Source organism: Cydia amplana, chromosome 16 (genome assembly GCF_948474715.1).
Source record: "Cydia amplana chromosome 16, ilCydAmpl1.1, whole genome shotgun sequence".
Classification (NCBI taxonomy): Eukaryota; Metazoa; Arthropoda; class Insecta; order Lepidoptera; family Tortricidae; genus Cydia; species Cydia amplana.
This window is the reverse complement of record NC_086084.1, coordinates 1,803,022-1,819,948: the sequence shown is the minus strand read 5'-3', so window position 1 is coordinate 1,819,948 and position 16,927 is coordinate 1,803,022. Positions and strand designations below refer to the sequence as shown.

General features: G+C 35.1%; 1 long non-coding RNA gene across 1 annotated transcript in view; it reads right to left on the bottom strand.

The window, feature by feature from the left end:
• Positions 1-543: 543 nt before the first annotated feature.
• Positions 544-16,927, bottom strand: part of LOC134655447 (uncharacterized) — a 304,347-nt gene continuing 287,963 nt past the window's right edge. The window contains exon 2 of the long non-coding RNA XR_010097431.1: positions 544-662. This is a non-coding gene — a long non-coding RNA (uncharacterized LOC134655447). The remainder of the gene's footprint in view (positions 663-16,927) is intronic.

The window sequence follows — 16,927 nt, the reverse complement described above, 5'->3', positions numbered from 1 at the left end:
CGCTGAGTTCTTCTCTAACTTTGCCTCTACAGAACCGCTGAACCGTCAACATCTCTCCAACTTGTCCGTTTTTTTACCCGCGGCGATAAAGCGCTGCTCCCGATGTTTATTGAATGTGCCCGTGGATTTATGCGGGCCCTCGATTGTTTCGGGACCGTACGAGACAGTTTTCACGATTTTCACTTCGCTTTAGGCCTTCTACGCGTCAAGAATTAAGTATCAAAAAGCGAAATGTTTATCGGTTTGTAAAATTTTGTAGTATCTACATAACATCTGTACGACAGTACTGACGTCTGTGCAACTTAGATGACTCCAAGCCACACTAAGTTTTCATCGATTTGGAAGTAGGTAGTATTGACAGTAAAAATGTATGTACGACATGGTGTGGTTGGATCATTCGGACTCGGACTCCAGGTAGGTGCATAGTTGAAGCTCTCGGCAAGATTATTGTAGTGCTTTATAGTAAGTAACGCGGATGTAGGTAAAAAAAAAGCGGCCAAGTGCGAGTCGGACTCGCCCATGAAAGGTTCCGTATTTAGGCGATTTATGACGTATTAAAAAAAACTACTTACCAGATCTCGTTCAAACCAATTTTCGGTGGAAGTTTGCATGATAATGTACATCATAATTTTTTTTTAGTTTTATCATTCTCTTATTTTAGACTACAGGGGACACACACACACACACACACACACACACACATTTTACCACTTTGGAAGTGTCTCTCGCGCAAACTATTCAGTTTAGAAAAAAATATATTAGAAACCTCAATATCATTTTTAAAGACCTATCCATAGATACCCCACACGTATGGGTTTGATGAAAAAAAAATGTGTTTCAGTTCTAAGTTCAACTTCAACTTTAACATTTATTCAGCAAATAGGCCACAAGGGCACTTTTACACGTCAACATTGAATTTACATACAAGCAAAATAATAATAATAATACATCAACAATTATAAAATACAACTACAACTACCAAATCAAACTAACGTAATACAATTACTTAGAGATGTATAAGGTCTCTTAATGTCGAATTACATAAAAAAACTATAATAATAATATTAAAATAAAAACAAAACAGATACATGGAAAAAAATTAAACTTATTTAGAGGTGTAAATGTCTCTAAGTGTCAGAACTAAAAAATAACATAGTTTATCAAATTATCCTTAGAGATGTATAGGGTCTCCAAGAGTCAGAATCCTGTATGATTAACACATTACGAGAAAAAAAAAAACATACGAGAACCGAATGAGGCGTCTCACTGCAATTAAATTAACAAATAAAGTTACTAAATATATTCGTGTTAGCTTAAACAGACCCGTCTCCACAAACAGCACCCGTTCACGAGTACGACGCGTATCTCAGCCATCGCCTCCCTCAACCTTCATTCGGGAAAGTGGCGACCCGATCAACGACGCCACCGTAAGCAAAGACTTTTAAGCGAGCATGACATGTTCAAGCTACCGGCCTATATTAATATTAAAATAGTGATAACACTTAGCTGTGAGACACAGCATTTTGTGCTCGTATGTTACATAAAAGACGGTATAGCTTCACATAATTACTAGCCTAAGTATGGGGAACCCCCAAAATTTATTGTTTTTTTTTTCTATTTTTGTGTGAAAATCTAAATGCGGTTCACAGAATACATCTACTTACCAAGTTTCAACAGTATAGTTCTTATAGTTTCGGAGAAAAGTTGCTGTGACATACGGACGGACAGACAGACAGACATGACGAATCTATAAGGGTTGCGTTTTTTGCCATTTGGCTACGGAACCCTAAAAATCATTACAGAAAACCGCAACTATATTGTTTAATCTGTTTTGGAGGAAATGGGAACATTTAATTCTTTAATCGGTTTCATTAACCGGTCCTTGAGGAGAACCTTGGAGAGATGTTTGTGTAGTAGTCAACGTTATTTTGGGGCAAATTTAAGTGTGCAGGCTATAGCAGCGACCCGCCCCGGCTTCGCACGGGTTAAAAAAATTACATAAACCTTCCCTTTGAATCACTCTATCTATTAAAAAAAACCGCATCAAAATCCGTTGCGTAGTTATAAAGATCCTAGCATACATACAGACAGACAGACAGCGGGAAGCGACTTTGTTTTATACTATGTAGTGATTTAAAAAAAAATCGGAATGATAACGAAAAATCGATATACTGACAGTGCAGCACTAGCAGCATGTCTCATCACTACCCGATTTGACGTTTTTATTACCGAGTTAAGCTAAGCGCAGACTATGATCTTAAAACTTTACCCATGCTTAGTTTTACGGGCTCATCTTGGCTTAACTTGAATACTTACCTAATTTCCTGTTTGTTCTAAGCAGCTCCGGTTAAAGTAACTGCTAAACTAAAAATTATGATTTTGATAAAGAAAAATCCACATTATTTCAACAAAAATAAACTAAATCTATATAACTTAAGCACTGGCATTTTTACAACGTCGGCGCTTGTGTTGACATTAGATAGACAACTAAAAAAGCATCAAACTTTTCCCTCCATCAAGCTATTACACCCGCCATTCGTTCGCAGTTTAAAAACTTTAAAAATTGGGTGCTTTCTACAGCAAGCTCCGTGCTCTGCTAATTTCCCATGAGGCAGCGACCGGCCGCAAACTGCCGCGATAAACAACCCAGAGAGTATAAGAATTAATAGGCCTTAGTGTTTTTACCGCCTCAAAAAAATACCCAGTCCACCTGAGGTATATTCAACCGTTGAACTTTGTAAATAATTGTCTCCGACAAACGATAAATCAGGTTTATCTTAAATTAAAAGCTAATTTACTTTAAAGGGTATCGTGGAACGTTTTAAATTCGGAGGCGAAAACTATGTAGCAGAGTCTAGTAAATAAAGGAGACTGACAATCCCTATATCCATACAATGCCGGGATAACTGTCGTCGTTTTAGATGGATTTTTACATTTTTATTATCTGCGTATAAAAGCTTTCTTCGTACGGACTTCTATTTATAATTTCAAAACATACAATTGGACTTTTCTGTTCTTAAGAATTATCTTAAGGACGTTATGTAGTGTTAGCATTTATAGATGGTCAAACCAATTTGTCAGTAAATAGGGACAAAAAAACTATACTCAACCTTTTCTTTTGGGTGCTAGTACTAGTCATACTAGTGTAAGACAAAGATAGTATGACTCTCTCTGTCTATGTTTGAAATAAGACACACTTTATTTTAACTTTCTATAAGAGCTCACTAGATGGCGTCCTTAAATAAGAATACGGCTAAAATACTTTTACTAAGCTCTAATTGTACCCACCTTCTTTTTTTGCATACGATAGCGGCAAGGCAAGGCGAATTTTATATTTAAAAGTCATAAATTATAGCAGGAGGGAAAAAAAATATGTGGACAAATTTAAAAAGGAAAAATACTTAATAAAAAATAAGTGGTGCCCAATAAATATGAAGCACGCGGGATCGCAGTATTGTATGAAGTGTGTCCGTCTTGAATATTTACTAGTCTCTGTCTACATAGCTTTGGAGAGTTAGCCAAAAATTCCATGTTTAAAAATGTACCGAAGTTAGCAGACGCGCCGTGTTTTATTTGATAAAACAATTCATAACTTAACGTTGAAGAGCAGCCAAAAACTGTCTCTTGGATTTAAGATAAATAGAACGAGAGAGTGTAAAAATAGTACGCGCAGAACTTTCTTTGGTAGGTACCCAAAGTAAAGTACCTGTTAACATTACTGGTAATAATGATTTAATATCTGGGTGACCGAGCTTTGCTCGGTAAACATATAAAAACCCAAAAATGAGCGTTTTCCCAGAGATAAGACCTAGCTAGATCGATTCTTTGCCCCCGAAAACCCCCATATACCAAATTTCATCGAAATCGTTAGAGCCGTTTCCGAGTTAGCCGAAATATATATACATATAAATAAATAAATAAACAAGAATAGCTCGTTTAAATGTATTAGATAGATAACCTATTTGTGATTAGTTTAAAGGTAAAGGCTCTCTAGTCTCTTGATTGTTCAAAAACCGATAGCAAAGTTGCATTTTATTCACATGTGAAGCAAAGTAATGAAATGCAAATTTTGAGTTGTTTTCTTATGTTTGCTGGTAGAATTGATGCTTTTGAATGATTTACATAATTTGGATTTGATTTGGTTTGTTTTTGTTTGATATCTTACAGTTAATATTGTCTTCGGATTGGTGTGGTGAAAACTTTTGTTTTTACGTTCCTCTAAATTTGTTTATGAGTGTAGGTATTATAACTATATGATCATCGACTTGTAAATTCTAATAAAGGTACAGTCAGCATCAAAAGTGGCGTAATAGACTATGCGTCAAAAGTATCTACCATTCTCTAATAACTTACCAAAAAGAGATGTCTCTATATGTTGAACAATCAGGCTGTGGCTGATACCTACAGGCGTATTCTAATTTTAATAACAGATTAAGAATTAGATCTGGATTAGTTACGGATCTGATCTGTCAGTGTCAAAAGTGGCGTTTCTTGTTGTAGTCTGGTGGCAAACAAGAGTAAGGTCCATCTGGTATCAGTTATCTCACCAAATAAATACATGCTTGCAACTCCAGGGTTTTCTAATGCGCGTATTCAACCCTTTAAAAAGTTTACAATCTTTGCTTAAATAACACTATAGTCCCTTGAGAATCCTTAATAATGGTTTTACTTCTTTAAGATAAGATAAATGCAGATTACAGAAGGGCGTCTAATTAAGAGAACAAGCTCCTGAGACTGAACATGTTTTAAAATTCACAAACGATGTTCTTGTATTTAAGTAGGGTCATTAATTAAGCTAGTTCCCGTCCATGCTCTAGTTTTCGTCCACTTGACGGATTAGCAAATAATTTATTTCATTCTTTATTTGCTACTTGCGAAATATATATGCGATGCGAGGCAGGAAGGTTCTGGAGAAACGCACAGATAATTATCACAATACATTAGTATGGGACCATCCATGTGGCGATCTAGATAGAATCGACTTAACATGGTCCATCTAGAAAATAATGTATCTGTCATGTGCTTATAAACAAATGATCTTCAGATGCTCTAGTGTAAATTTCATTCGATAGCGTGACGTGACGTACCTCACGCGATCTACCTAATTTCGCGTATACGCGATTGCGTTAAGTGTCATTTTGTATAAAATCCCATACCATAGTTACCAAAACGTCCCGCTTGGCGTGCTGTTCAAAATCCCATACAAAAATAGACATAACGCAAACGCAAACGCTCGTACATTAGGGGTACTGTAGGTATTTAACGTAGGTACTTATAAAATCCAAATACATCCTCTACTTTAATCCGGCCTTCTTTACAAAACTATCAGATCCGCTTTAACTCCCATTCCGAACAACGAAACATTTTAATTTCTTTAATTCTTTTTGCGTCCGAAAAAAGCTCGCATAAGTCCGGGCAAAAAGTTAATAAACAAGACTTGGGCTTTAATTAAAAGCCAGGGAAGCATGAGCTGTGTAATTATGGCCCAAAAGCAACTGGGGCTTACGACGCTTACCAAGTAAACGTTTCGAGTAAACCAGGCTAAGATATCCTAAATCGACAGAAACATAAAACATGAATAAACACACATCATTTGTACGTTGTAGTTGTGTTTTTTTTTTCGAATAATGCGTTATTTTTGAAGCTAGGCCGAATCGGAATAATGACATCGATGAAAAATACCGTTAAAATCAACCTGTAAAGTTCTAATGCTCTAAAGTGTCATTCTATGGAACTTGCTAACTATGTAAACAAAAGTCACTAGTAAATTAATATTTTTTGACAGTTTCAATATGGCGGTTTAATTGTTTACAGTTTACATAGTTAGCAAGTTCCGTAGAATGACATTTTAGAGCATTAGAACTTTACAGGTTGATTTTAACGGTATTTTTCATCGATGTCATTATTCCGATTCGGCCTAGCTTCAAAAATAATGCATTATTCGAAAAAAAAAACACAACTACAACGTACAAATGATGTGTGTTTATTCATGTTTTATGTTTCTTTTTGTACAAAGTGTTTTACTACTACTACTACTACTACTACTAATTGCTTGAATAAAAAACTTACCATAGGACTAGTGCTAGGGCAAGTGCTAGTGCTAGTAGTAGTAGTGACTAGCACAGTTACAACTAGAAATTAAAGACTATCTCGAGTATCTGAAGATGCATAACGATTTTCAATCGGTAAGCGTTTTGGCAAGATAAGATTAATCCACGAGCGGTCACTCTCTATGGGTTAAGCAAGGCAAACGCTTGCTAAGCATTACGAACTCGAGGCAAGCTTACAAAAATGCTTGTATATTCACGGCTGGAATTCTTGGGGATAGTGCACGGGACGAGCCAAGTGCGAGGCAATGCGAGGCAAGTGCGTATTTAGTTTTTTCGAAGAGTGGCGATTAAGAGGGTCCCGTTTGTAAAAGAAAACTTTAGTAGGGCTACTCTTTCTGTCTCCGATATACACCTATACCTAAGCCTATATGGTAGGTATATTATCTATATATATAAATGCAAGTGTCCTGACTGACTGACTGACTGACTGACTGACTGACTGACTGACTGACTGATTCATCAACGCAGAGCCGAAACTACAAAAGATAGAAAGTTGAAATTTGCACACTAGGTTGCATTTATAAAGTGTACAAGAGATAAGAAGCGATTTTGAAAAATTCAACCCCTAAGGGGGTTAAAAAGGGGATGAAAGGTTGTATGGGGAACAAGTTTTATTTTAAGCTAAGAATTTGAAACTTTGTAAAAATGTATTATATTAAAAAACAAGAAAACTAATTTCAGCGTTTTTGAAAATTCATCCCCCAAGGTGGTGAAAAAGGGGTTAAAAGTTTGTATGATGATCAAATATTTTTGTGAGTGTGGGACTTGAAACTTTGCATATGGGGATATTATTATAAGACAGGAAAAGTAATTTCAGCGTTTTTGAAAATTCATCCCCTAACAGGGTTAAAAAGGGGTTGAAAGTTTGAATCCATTACAAATGCTTTGAAACTTCTTAGAAAGGCATAATAGCCGATTACAAAAAAAAAGTAATTGCAACGATTTGGAAATTCAACCCCTAAGGGGGTTAAAAAGGGGATGAAAATTCGTCTTGGGGTGCAAATTTTATTTTGATCTAGGAACTTGAAACTTTGCAAAAAGGTATTAAATTAATATACGAGAAAACTAATTTCATCGTTTTTGAAAATTCATCCCCCAAGGTGGTGAAAAAGGGGTTGAAAGTTTGTATGGAGATCAAATATTTTTGTGAGTGTGGGACTTGAAACTTTGTATATGGGGATATTATTATAAGACAGGAAAAGTAATTTCAGCGTTTTTGAAAATTCATCCCCTAACAGGGTTAAAAAGGGGTTGAAAGTTTGAATCCATTACAAATGCTTTGAAACCTCTTAGAAAGGCATAATAGCCGATTACAAAAAAAAGTAATTGCAACGTTTTTGGAACTGAACCCCTAAGGGGGTTAAAAAGGGGATGAAAGTTCGCCTTGGGGTGCAAATTTTATTTTGATCTAGGAACTTGAAACTTTGCAAAAAGGTGTTAAATTAAAATACAAGAAAACTAATTTCAGCGTTTTTGAAAATTCATCCCCTAAGGTGGTGAAAAAGGGGTTGAAAGTTTGTATGGATATCAAATATTTTTTCGTGCTCGGGATTTGAATCTTTGCATTTGGGTATATTATTAGAAGACAAGAAAAGTTATTTCAGCGTTTTGTAAAATTCATCCCCTAATAGGGTTAAAAAGGGGTTAAAAGTTCGTATAGGGTTCAAATTTTATTTTAAGCTACGAACTTGAAACTTTGTAAAAATTTATTAAATTAAAATACAAGAAAACTCATTTCAGCGTTTTTGAAAATTCATCCCCTAAGGTGGTGAAAAAGGGGTTGAAAGTTTGTATGCATATCAAATATTTTTTCGAGCGCGGGATTTGAGTCTTTGTATTTGGGGATATTATTAGAAGACAGGAAAAGTAATTTCAGCGTTTTGTAAAATTCATCCCCTAACAGGGTTAAAAAAGGGTTGAAAATTCGTATAGGGTTCAAATTTTATTTTAAGCTAAGAACTTGAAACTTCGTAAAAAGATATATTTTTAATATGCAAGAAAACTAATTTCAGCGTTTTTGAAAATTCATCCCCTAAGGTGGTGAAAAAGGGATTGAAAGTTTGTATGGATATCAAATATTTTTTCGAGCTCGGGACTTGAATCTTTGCATTTGGGTATATTATTAGAAGACAAGAAAAGTAATTTCAGCGTTTTGTAAAATTCATCCCCTAATAGGGTTAAAAAGGGGTTGAAAGTTCGTATAGGGTTCAAATTTTATTTTAAGCTACGAACTTGAAACTTTGTAAAAATTTATTAAATTAAAATACAAGAAAACTCATTTCAGCGTTTTTGAAAATTCATCCCCTAAGGTGGTGAAAAAGGGGTTGAAAGTTTGTATGCATATCAAATATTTTTTCGAGCGCGGGACTTGAGTCTTTGTATTTGGGGATATTATTAGAAGACAGGAAAAGTAATTTCAGCGTTTTGTAAAATTCATCCCCTAACAGGGTTAAAAAAGGGTTGAAAATTCGTATAGGGTTCAAATTTTATTTTAAGCTAAGAACTTGAAACTTCGTAAAAAGATATATTTTTAATATGCAAGAAAACTAATTTCAGCGTTTTTGAAAATTCACCCCCTAAAGTGGTGAAAAAGGGGTTGAAATTTGTATGGATATCAAATATTTTTTCGAGCGCGGGACTTGAATCTTTGCATTTGGGGATATTATTAGAAGACAAGAAAAGTAATTTCAGCGTTTTGTAAAATTCATCCCCTAATAGGGTTAAAAAGGGGTTGAAAGTTCGTATAGGGTTCAAATTTTATTTTAAGCTAGGAACTTGTAACTTTGTAAAAAGTTATTAAATTAAAATACAAGAAAACTAATTTCAGCGTTTTTGAAAATTCATCCCCTAAGGTGGTGAAAAAGGGGTTGAAAGTTTGTATGGATATCAAATATTTTTTCGAGCGCGGGACTTTTGTCTTTGTATTTGGGGATATTATTAGAAGACAGGAAAAGTAATTTCAGCGTTTTGTAAAATTCATCCCCTAACAGGGTTAAAAAGGGGTTGAAAGTTTGTACGGGTTTCAAATTTTATTTTAAGCTAGGAACTTGAAACTTCGTAAAATGGTATTAAATTAAAATACAAGAAAACTAATTTCAGCGTTTTTGAAAATTCATCCTGTAAGGTGGTGAAAAAGGGGTTGAAAGTTTGTATTGATATCAAACATTTTTTCGAGCGCGGGACTTGAATCTTTGGATTTGGGGATATTATTAGAAGACAGGAAAAGTAATTTCAGCGTTTTGTAAAATTCATCCCCTAATAGGGTTTAAAAGGGGTTGAAGTTCGTATAGCGTTCAAATTTTATTTTAAGCTAGGAACTTGAAACTTTGTTAAAAGTTATTAAATTAAAAGACAAGAAAACTTATTTCAGCGTTTTTGAAAATTCATCCTGTAAGGTGGTGAAAAAGGGGTTGAAAGTTTGTATTGATATCAAACATTTTTTCGAGCGCGGGACTTGAATCTTTGGATTTGGGGATATTATTAGAAGACATGAAAAGTAATTTTAGCGTTTTGTAAAATTCATCCCCTAACAGGGTTAAAAAGGGGTTGAAAGTTTGTATTGATATCAAACATTTTTTCGAGCGCGGGACTTGAATCTTTGGATTTGGGGATATTATTAGAAGACAGGAAAAGTAATTTCAGCGTTTTGTAAAATTCATCCCCTAATAGGGTTTAAAAGGGGTTGAAGTTCGTATAGCGTTCAAATTTTATTTTAAGCTAGGAACTTGAAACTTTGTTAAAAGTTATTAAATTAAAATACAAGAAAACTAATTTCAGCGTTTTTGAAAATTCATCCTGTAAGGTGGTGAAAAAGGGGTTGAAAGTTTGTATTGATATCAAACATTTTTTCGAGCGCGGGACTTGAATCTTTGGATTTGGGGATATTATTAGAAGACAGGAAAAGTAATTTTAGCGTTTTGTAAAATTCATCCCCTAACGTGGTGAAAAGGGGGTTCAAAGTTTGTATGGATATCAAACATTTTTTCGAGCGCGGGACTTGTATCTTGGTATTTGAGGATATTATTAGAAGACAGAAAAAGTAATTTCAGCGTTTTGTAAAATTCATCCCGTAACAGGGTTAAAAGGGGATTGAAAGTTTGTATGGGGTTCAAATTTTATTTTAAGCTAGGAACTCGAAACTTCGTAAAAAGGTATTATTTTAAAACGGCAAAAAAATGATTTCAGCGTTTTTGAAAATTCGTATCTCAAGGTGGTGAAAAAGGGGTTGAAAGTTTGTATGGAGATCAATCATTTTTGTGATTGCGGGGCTAGAATCTTTGTACAGAGGCATATTATTAGAATACAAGAAAAATAATTTAAGCGTTTTTAAAAATTCATCCTTTAAAAGGGTTAAAAAGGGGTTGAAAGTTTGTATGGGGTTCAAATTTTACTTTAAGCTAGGAACTCGAGACTTCGTAAACATGTATTTTATTAAAAGAGAAGAAAACTCATTTCAGCGTTTTTGAAAATTCATCCCTCAAGGTGGTGAAAAAGGGTTAAAATTTGTATGGAGATCAAACACTTTTGTGAGTGCGGGGCTTGAATCTTTGTACAAAAGCATATTATTAGAATACAAGAAAAGTTATTTCAGCGATTTTAAAATTTCATCCTTTAAAAGGGTTAAAAAGGGGTTGAAAGTTTGTATGGAGATCAAATATTTTTGTGAGATGCGGGGCTTGAATCTTTGTATAAAGGCATATTATTAGAATACAAAAAGTTATTACAGCGTTTTTAAAAATTCATCCTTTAAAAGGGTTAAAACGGAAGTTTGTATGGGGTTCAAATATTATTTTAAGCTAGGAATTTGTAACTTCGTAAAAAGTGTTTCATTAAAAAAGAAGAAAACTTATTTCAGCGTTTTTTTTAAATTCATCCTTTAAGGCGATGAAAAAGGGGTTGAAAATTTGTATGGAGGCCAAACATTTTCTTGAGTGCGGGACTTGAATCGTTGTATAAAGGCATATTATTAGAATACAAGAAAAGTCATTTTAGTGTTTTTAAAAATTCATCCCCTAAAATGGTTAAAAAGGCGTTGAAAGTTTGTATAGCGTTCAAATTTTATTTATAGCTAGGAACTTCAAACTTCTTAAATAGGTAGTTAGGTAATAGGTTTTATTAAATAGAGGACATGTTAATCTTCTAAGCCTTCTAAGGGGGTTGAGAGGCATTATATCGAGCACAATTTTATTCAGTTAGGGGCTTGAAACTTCGCAGGTTGTGAAAGACAAGTCTCATGCGTTGTATAATATTAATAATTAAAACAAATGATTACCCGTCTTACTGCAATCTTTTGCTGCATAATGTTCTAAGCTAATGTAGAATATATAACCACCAATATACAAATCCACGCGTACGAAGTCGCGGGCAACAGCTAGTCTAAAATAATCACGGTGTCTAAAAACAGATTCATAATTTTTAACTTTACACTTGACTACTTTTTAGAGGTTATAATATATCTATTAAAATGTTGTTAAATACCTACATAAGGACAGTTTTCGATGGTGAATTCAAATTTTGCCATTCTATAATCTATAGAACTTGTTGGCTGTAGGTATTCAGACCTTCTCTTATTTAGTACCTACTTCTCAATTTAAAAAACGCTATATTTCCTGTGTCAAGAATTTAACTAACTGTTGTTTAAGTATGAATTGCTTCTAGTTTAGCAGATATTAAGCCATTTTAAAAATTAAGTACACTCTCACACTAATTTACTTATTGTTGCAAAATGTAAACTTGGCAAAACCAAATTGATCTATTAAACTTACAAGTTAAAAGGCCTGACCATGACAAAAATAACGAGACTCACCATTTGAATACCTATCCCTTTTATTCACAATACAGTAATTGCTAATTAAATTATCCCTATTAATATTTAATACATCGCAATGTATGATCGCAATCATCGCAATTAGTTATGTGCTTAATTTGTAAGTACTTATGTTAAGTTTGTTCAAGAATATTTTTCATAATCATTTATTTACAAACAAGATATATACAGTGTTCAAGAATATTAATTTGTATTGTACTTATCGTATGATTAAAATGGACAAACCATAGCTAAAGTCCATCTTCTTCCAAGAGCCGTGAACGAGCAAGTTTTGCTAAAGAACACTAAATAATGCAACGGCAGCGCTCGGCCCCGGGTGACCACCGGCCACTGCAAACAAAAGTGCTTTCAGCGTTTACACACACACGGACACACCGTCCACTTCACACGGCACTTTTCATGATAGTGATATTTTTAAATGGTGGGTTACATTTTACGCTTAACACGCGTCTTTCCTGTAGATATCGCAAAGTTAATACAATCAAAAGCTAATTTTTACACTGCACCATTACATATTTTTTTACAGTAGGGTAGACCGGGGGCAATAGTACCACGGGGCAATAGTACCATCGTTATTATCTTCATAATTAGAACGAAATATGTGTATGTGGGTATACACGATGGAGCCCAATACTTGTCTGGACCCATTCACTAGTCGGCCGCTCGCTGCGACGCGAAGTTAGTATTTACGAGAAATATTTTGTCATATTATTCAAAACTAAATAATCCTAGAGTTTGATTAGTATTTGATTATGATTAGATAGTTATCAAAGTTTGTTTTGTGGCACAGTATGGGGATGAGTTAGGTAAAGTAATCGAAATATCAGTACTTTATATAATTTTGGGTGTTCGGGGGCATTAGTACCATGTGAACCGGGGACAATTGTACCGTTACTATTGACACCGCGGTACAAACGACCCCTTACTATTTTTAGTTGTTTTTTTTTTCTTTTAATTATGAAATATGGCGCAGGATTCTGTAGAAGAATACTATTGCCTAGTCTGTGGTGAGCCTTATAGCAAAAGCAGATCCAATGAAACATGGGTGCAATGTGATAACTGTCAATTGTGGGCCCATGAAGAGTGTACTGACCAGGAATTGAGTTACACTTGTCATAATTGTGAGTAGCGATTATCTTACAATGAGATATGTTAGTTTAAGATTCCTTAGAGAGCATTCGCTCATCAGACACTTAGATGTACCTTTTTTATGAGGTGGAAAAAAAAACCTCAAGTAAGCGGTGTGACTTGTCATAACGCACGCACGCACTAACGCAGCTAAAAGTCAATTTTGACTGTTATGAATTGACCCATGTTGTAAAGTATATATGATATATACTTTACAACGCAGTCGATTGTTATTGGTCAAAAAATTTGATTTATTTTTTTGTGGGGTTGATTGTAACAGGGTATTGCCCCCTGTAACTATATAGAAAGTATGATTGTTGAATAAATCGTTATTTTGTTAGTTTTTAGTATAAATTGTTGTCAAATTAGAATACTGTGAGCAATCTGTGGCTGTGGTTTTGATCGTTAAACTATATTATTGTTAGTTAGTGAGATATATTAATAGTAATGTGAGTTCAAAGTGACCACTGATCTCAATTAGTGTTATTAAATATTTCCTACTTAAGACTGATGTTACTGAAAGTATTGATTACAGTAAAGCTCTAAAATAATAAATCTTTATATAATAAGCATATTATTTGGGTTTTATTTACGTTCGAATTTTTGGTACTATTGACCCGCACTAAGGGTCAATTGTACCACAAGGAATCATTGACGAAAAACGGGATTATCTACCATACTCTTACCGTTTATTAACAATTACCCTCAAAAATACGTAAATCAATAACCTACTATTTCATATGTACGTACAGTTTTGGTTCACCTCCTATACATTTTGAACTAGGAACCATTATCCAAAAAATGGTTCAATTGTCCCCGGTCTACCCTACCATCGCCCACACTGTTAACTGTCTATCGGTGGACCTTATGCCATTTGTAATAAGGTCTACCTACAGTTAAGAGTGTTGCTGTTTGTACTTGAGATTCAATGAACATTGAACGTGATAGTTGTAATGCCCAGAGAAGTGACCTTTTTCTAAAATGTTTGACCCTGGTACGAAGTTTAGATTTTTCTAGATATTTAGGCAGATTTTGACAGAGGTGAATATGTTTATCCTACATCTCCCATTGACCACGAACATTCGAAACGTCGGGATGTATTTTAAATACTTAAAGTAAACGTACCAGTGCTCGACATGCTAATGCCCAATAGATGACACCCTGCTGTCACCTCTATTGACAATGACTTAAGGTTCAAGATGACATGGACTGGGACCGCGTCGAGCACCAGTACGTTTACCTTATCTGCCCACGTTTTTACTTCTTTAATGTTACGCTGAAATTATTAAGAACAGCTTGTCTATAAATTCGTTGATAAATATGGTAACTAGATAGACTTACTTCTTACTTGGTTGGCGCTATAACCCTTAATGACTTCGATACAAAAGCAAGCCATTTTATTTTCCTTGATTCTAAGAGGTACGTGGATTCACGCCATCTTTATCCGCCAGCCGCCAGCTCCTCAAAAATATCATGGAGTAAAGATGGAGGTACGTCCGGAGCACTCGTTCGCTATGCGTGGACCTCACAAAACCCACAACCGAGGTGCCTTGTAGGTATATAGATAGAAATATTTTTTTAGACCACAAAGTATTTAGCTTGGTGTACCAAGTCTGAAAAATACGAAGAGTAATAAAATATTACAAATACATATACATTTTTTCAAAGAAACTCCTTGTCCCGACCTCTAAAACTAAATTATCGTTTTATTTTTGGCTCAATACAGCCTCCTCTACTACATTAACTAAATAAGCACTTCTGAAACATGAAAAATAAATTCCCGCTATGATTATTTTCATAATAAAATCGAGGCAAGCCAGCCCCGCGAGAAAATTGCCTCCTAAATATATCTGGAATATTCTAGAGGAAATTTCGCGCGGCGCTTTGTAGATGTTTAGTAAATTGAATAGACATATAATTTACGTTCGAACGGACAGAAACTACAGGTACTGTGGTTCGATTTCTTAGAATCGGTTTCCAATTTACTTGTGTCAGGTTCTGTTTGGCGTTCATTGGTTAAATAAGTTCAGTGAGGTGTGCTTTTCTAGTGTTTGGCGTTGGTTGAGCTATAGTAGCCGGCATGTAGCCGTGAAATAAGATTTCTCTTTGTGAACGGTCTAAAGACTCTAAAGTAGTAAAATATAAGTGTATGTAGTTGTAGGTACTGTAAAACCTAGTTGATGAATTAATATAATTTGCATTCATTTGCCATCGTTGCGTTCCAGAGAAATAATGTAGTTAATTAAAACTAAAACGTTTAACTGGCTACGGGTTTAAGAACCTACCGTTTTTTATAAGCTTTTATTTAACTTGCCTTGTTTGTATGTATGTTCGTTTGTAATGTGGGTCAAATCTTGGAAGTTAAATTTTACGCATTTCCCGATTTCTGATTAAACTGAACTTTTGCATAGCTACATAAGTATGTAATTCGGATAACAATGCAATATTACGATGACATGGAGCTGATTATTCCTTACCGCATAATATAATATTATTTCTTACCGTCACTAGTTTTAGCTGCTTTAACCAATACTATCAATATTTGAAATGCTAAAGCATTACCAGGAACCATATTTTATTCGAGTCCACGTTTGCCCGAGATGTGCCTAGGATAGAGCACATTAATCATAAAATGCAAAAAAACAAACACCGCCAGCAATTTTTACCAATCTTCATAATTTATTTTCCCGTCCATTGGCGGTAGTGTTCCGATTATTTTCCAGTTCCATTTACCTTTTCCTGTCGGATGGAAAAGATGATAGTTCATTTGTTTTTCCGTAGCCTTTTAGCGAAAATACGGGGTTATAAAAATACGCAGAGCTCTTAGAGGTTAAATTATAAAATTTACTTAAGAATTCTTAATTTTTCTTGCTCGAGAGTTGAATTACGAGTAAACGCGTTTTAGGATTCTTCGCTTATAATACCTTAAACTAAAAACCAACACAACGGATTGTGTTGGTTGGTAGTATTTGGATGAAAAACGTTCAAAATACTGGTGTATTTTCTGTGGACATTACAAAAGTTAACGCGAACAAGCATTGCAGTTAAATAAAAGCTTGTAAAATAGGACATGCCTGATATGTGACACAAAAATATTTTAATATGTCGCCTTGCTTGTAAGAGCACATGCGACGTACTCTTCATTAAGTATGGCAAAGCTAATGTAAACAAGTCATTTCTAAATGTTGGTCTGAACATTTAATAACAACAATTGGCAAACTCTGTACTGTTTGCCGCATTCCCGTCTAAAATCGTTCTAAAGGACCCAGGACAAGCCTGTCGCACCACAGAAAAAATAATAGTATTTCATATAGCATTGCCACTCACCATCCCGTCCCGCATGAAACTAGGTACGTCACCTCGGGGTGCTACAGATTGACAAGTTCAAGTTCAGCACAAACAGCACAGTTTTTTCAAGAAAACGAGATCAAAAATCTTATTGCTTACCTTTCGCTGTGTGCTTTACGAAGAAGATAAACTACTCGCAACGTTCGCTCTGGCGAGCAGCGACGTATATACACGTTCCCATTAAGCGCATAACGAAAGACAACCGACTGAGCATCCTATTTACATCCACCTCATAGAAAAACCGCAGAAATGGAGAGCCGCCGCAAACTACCGCCGCTTTTGGGGCTTGGACGCAAGTCACAGGAGCTAGCGATAGCAGGCGTGGCTCACTCCGCGATTTCGTCGCGGTGCTACAAGTACCTAAAAAGTACATGCGGCCCACACCAATTTTGGTGGCTAGCCATAGTAGTTGCCGCGCACCGCTACGGAACGGGGACGCCTGCGCTTGTCATATCTGTCGTAATAGATGCGTTTTGTTAGAGAGTGAATCTTCTGTACCTACTATTATTTATTC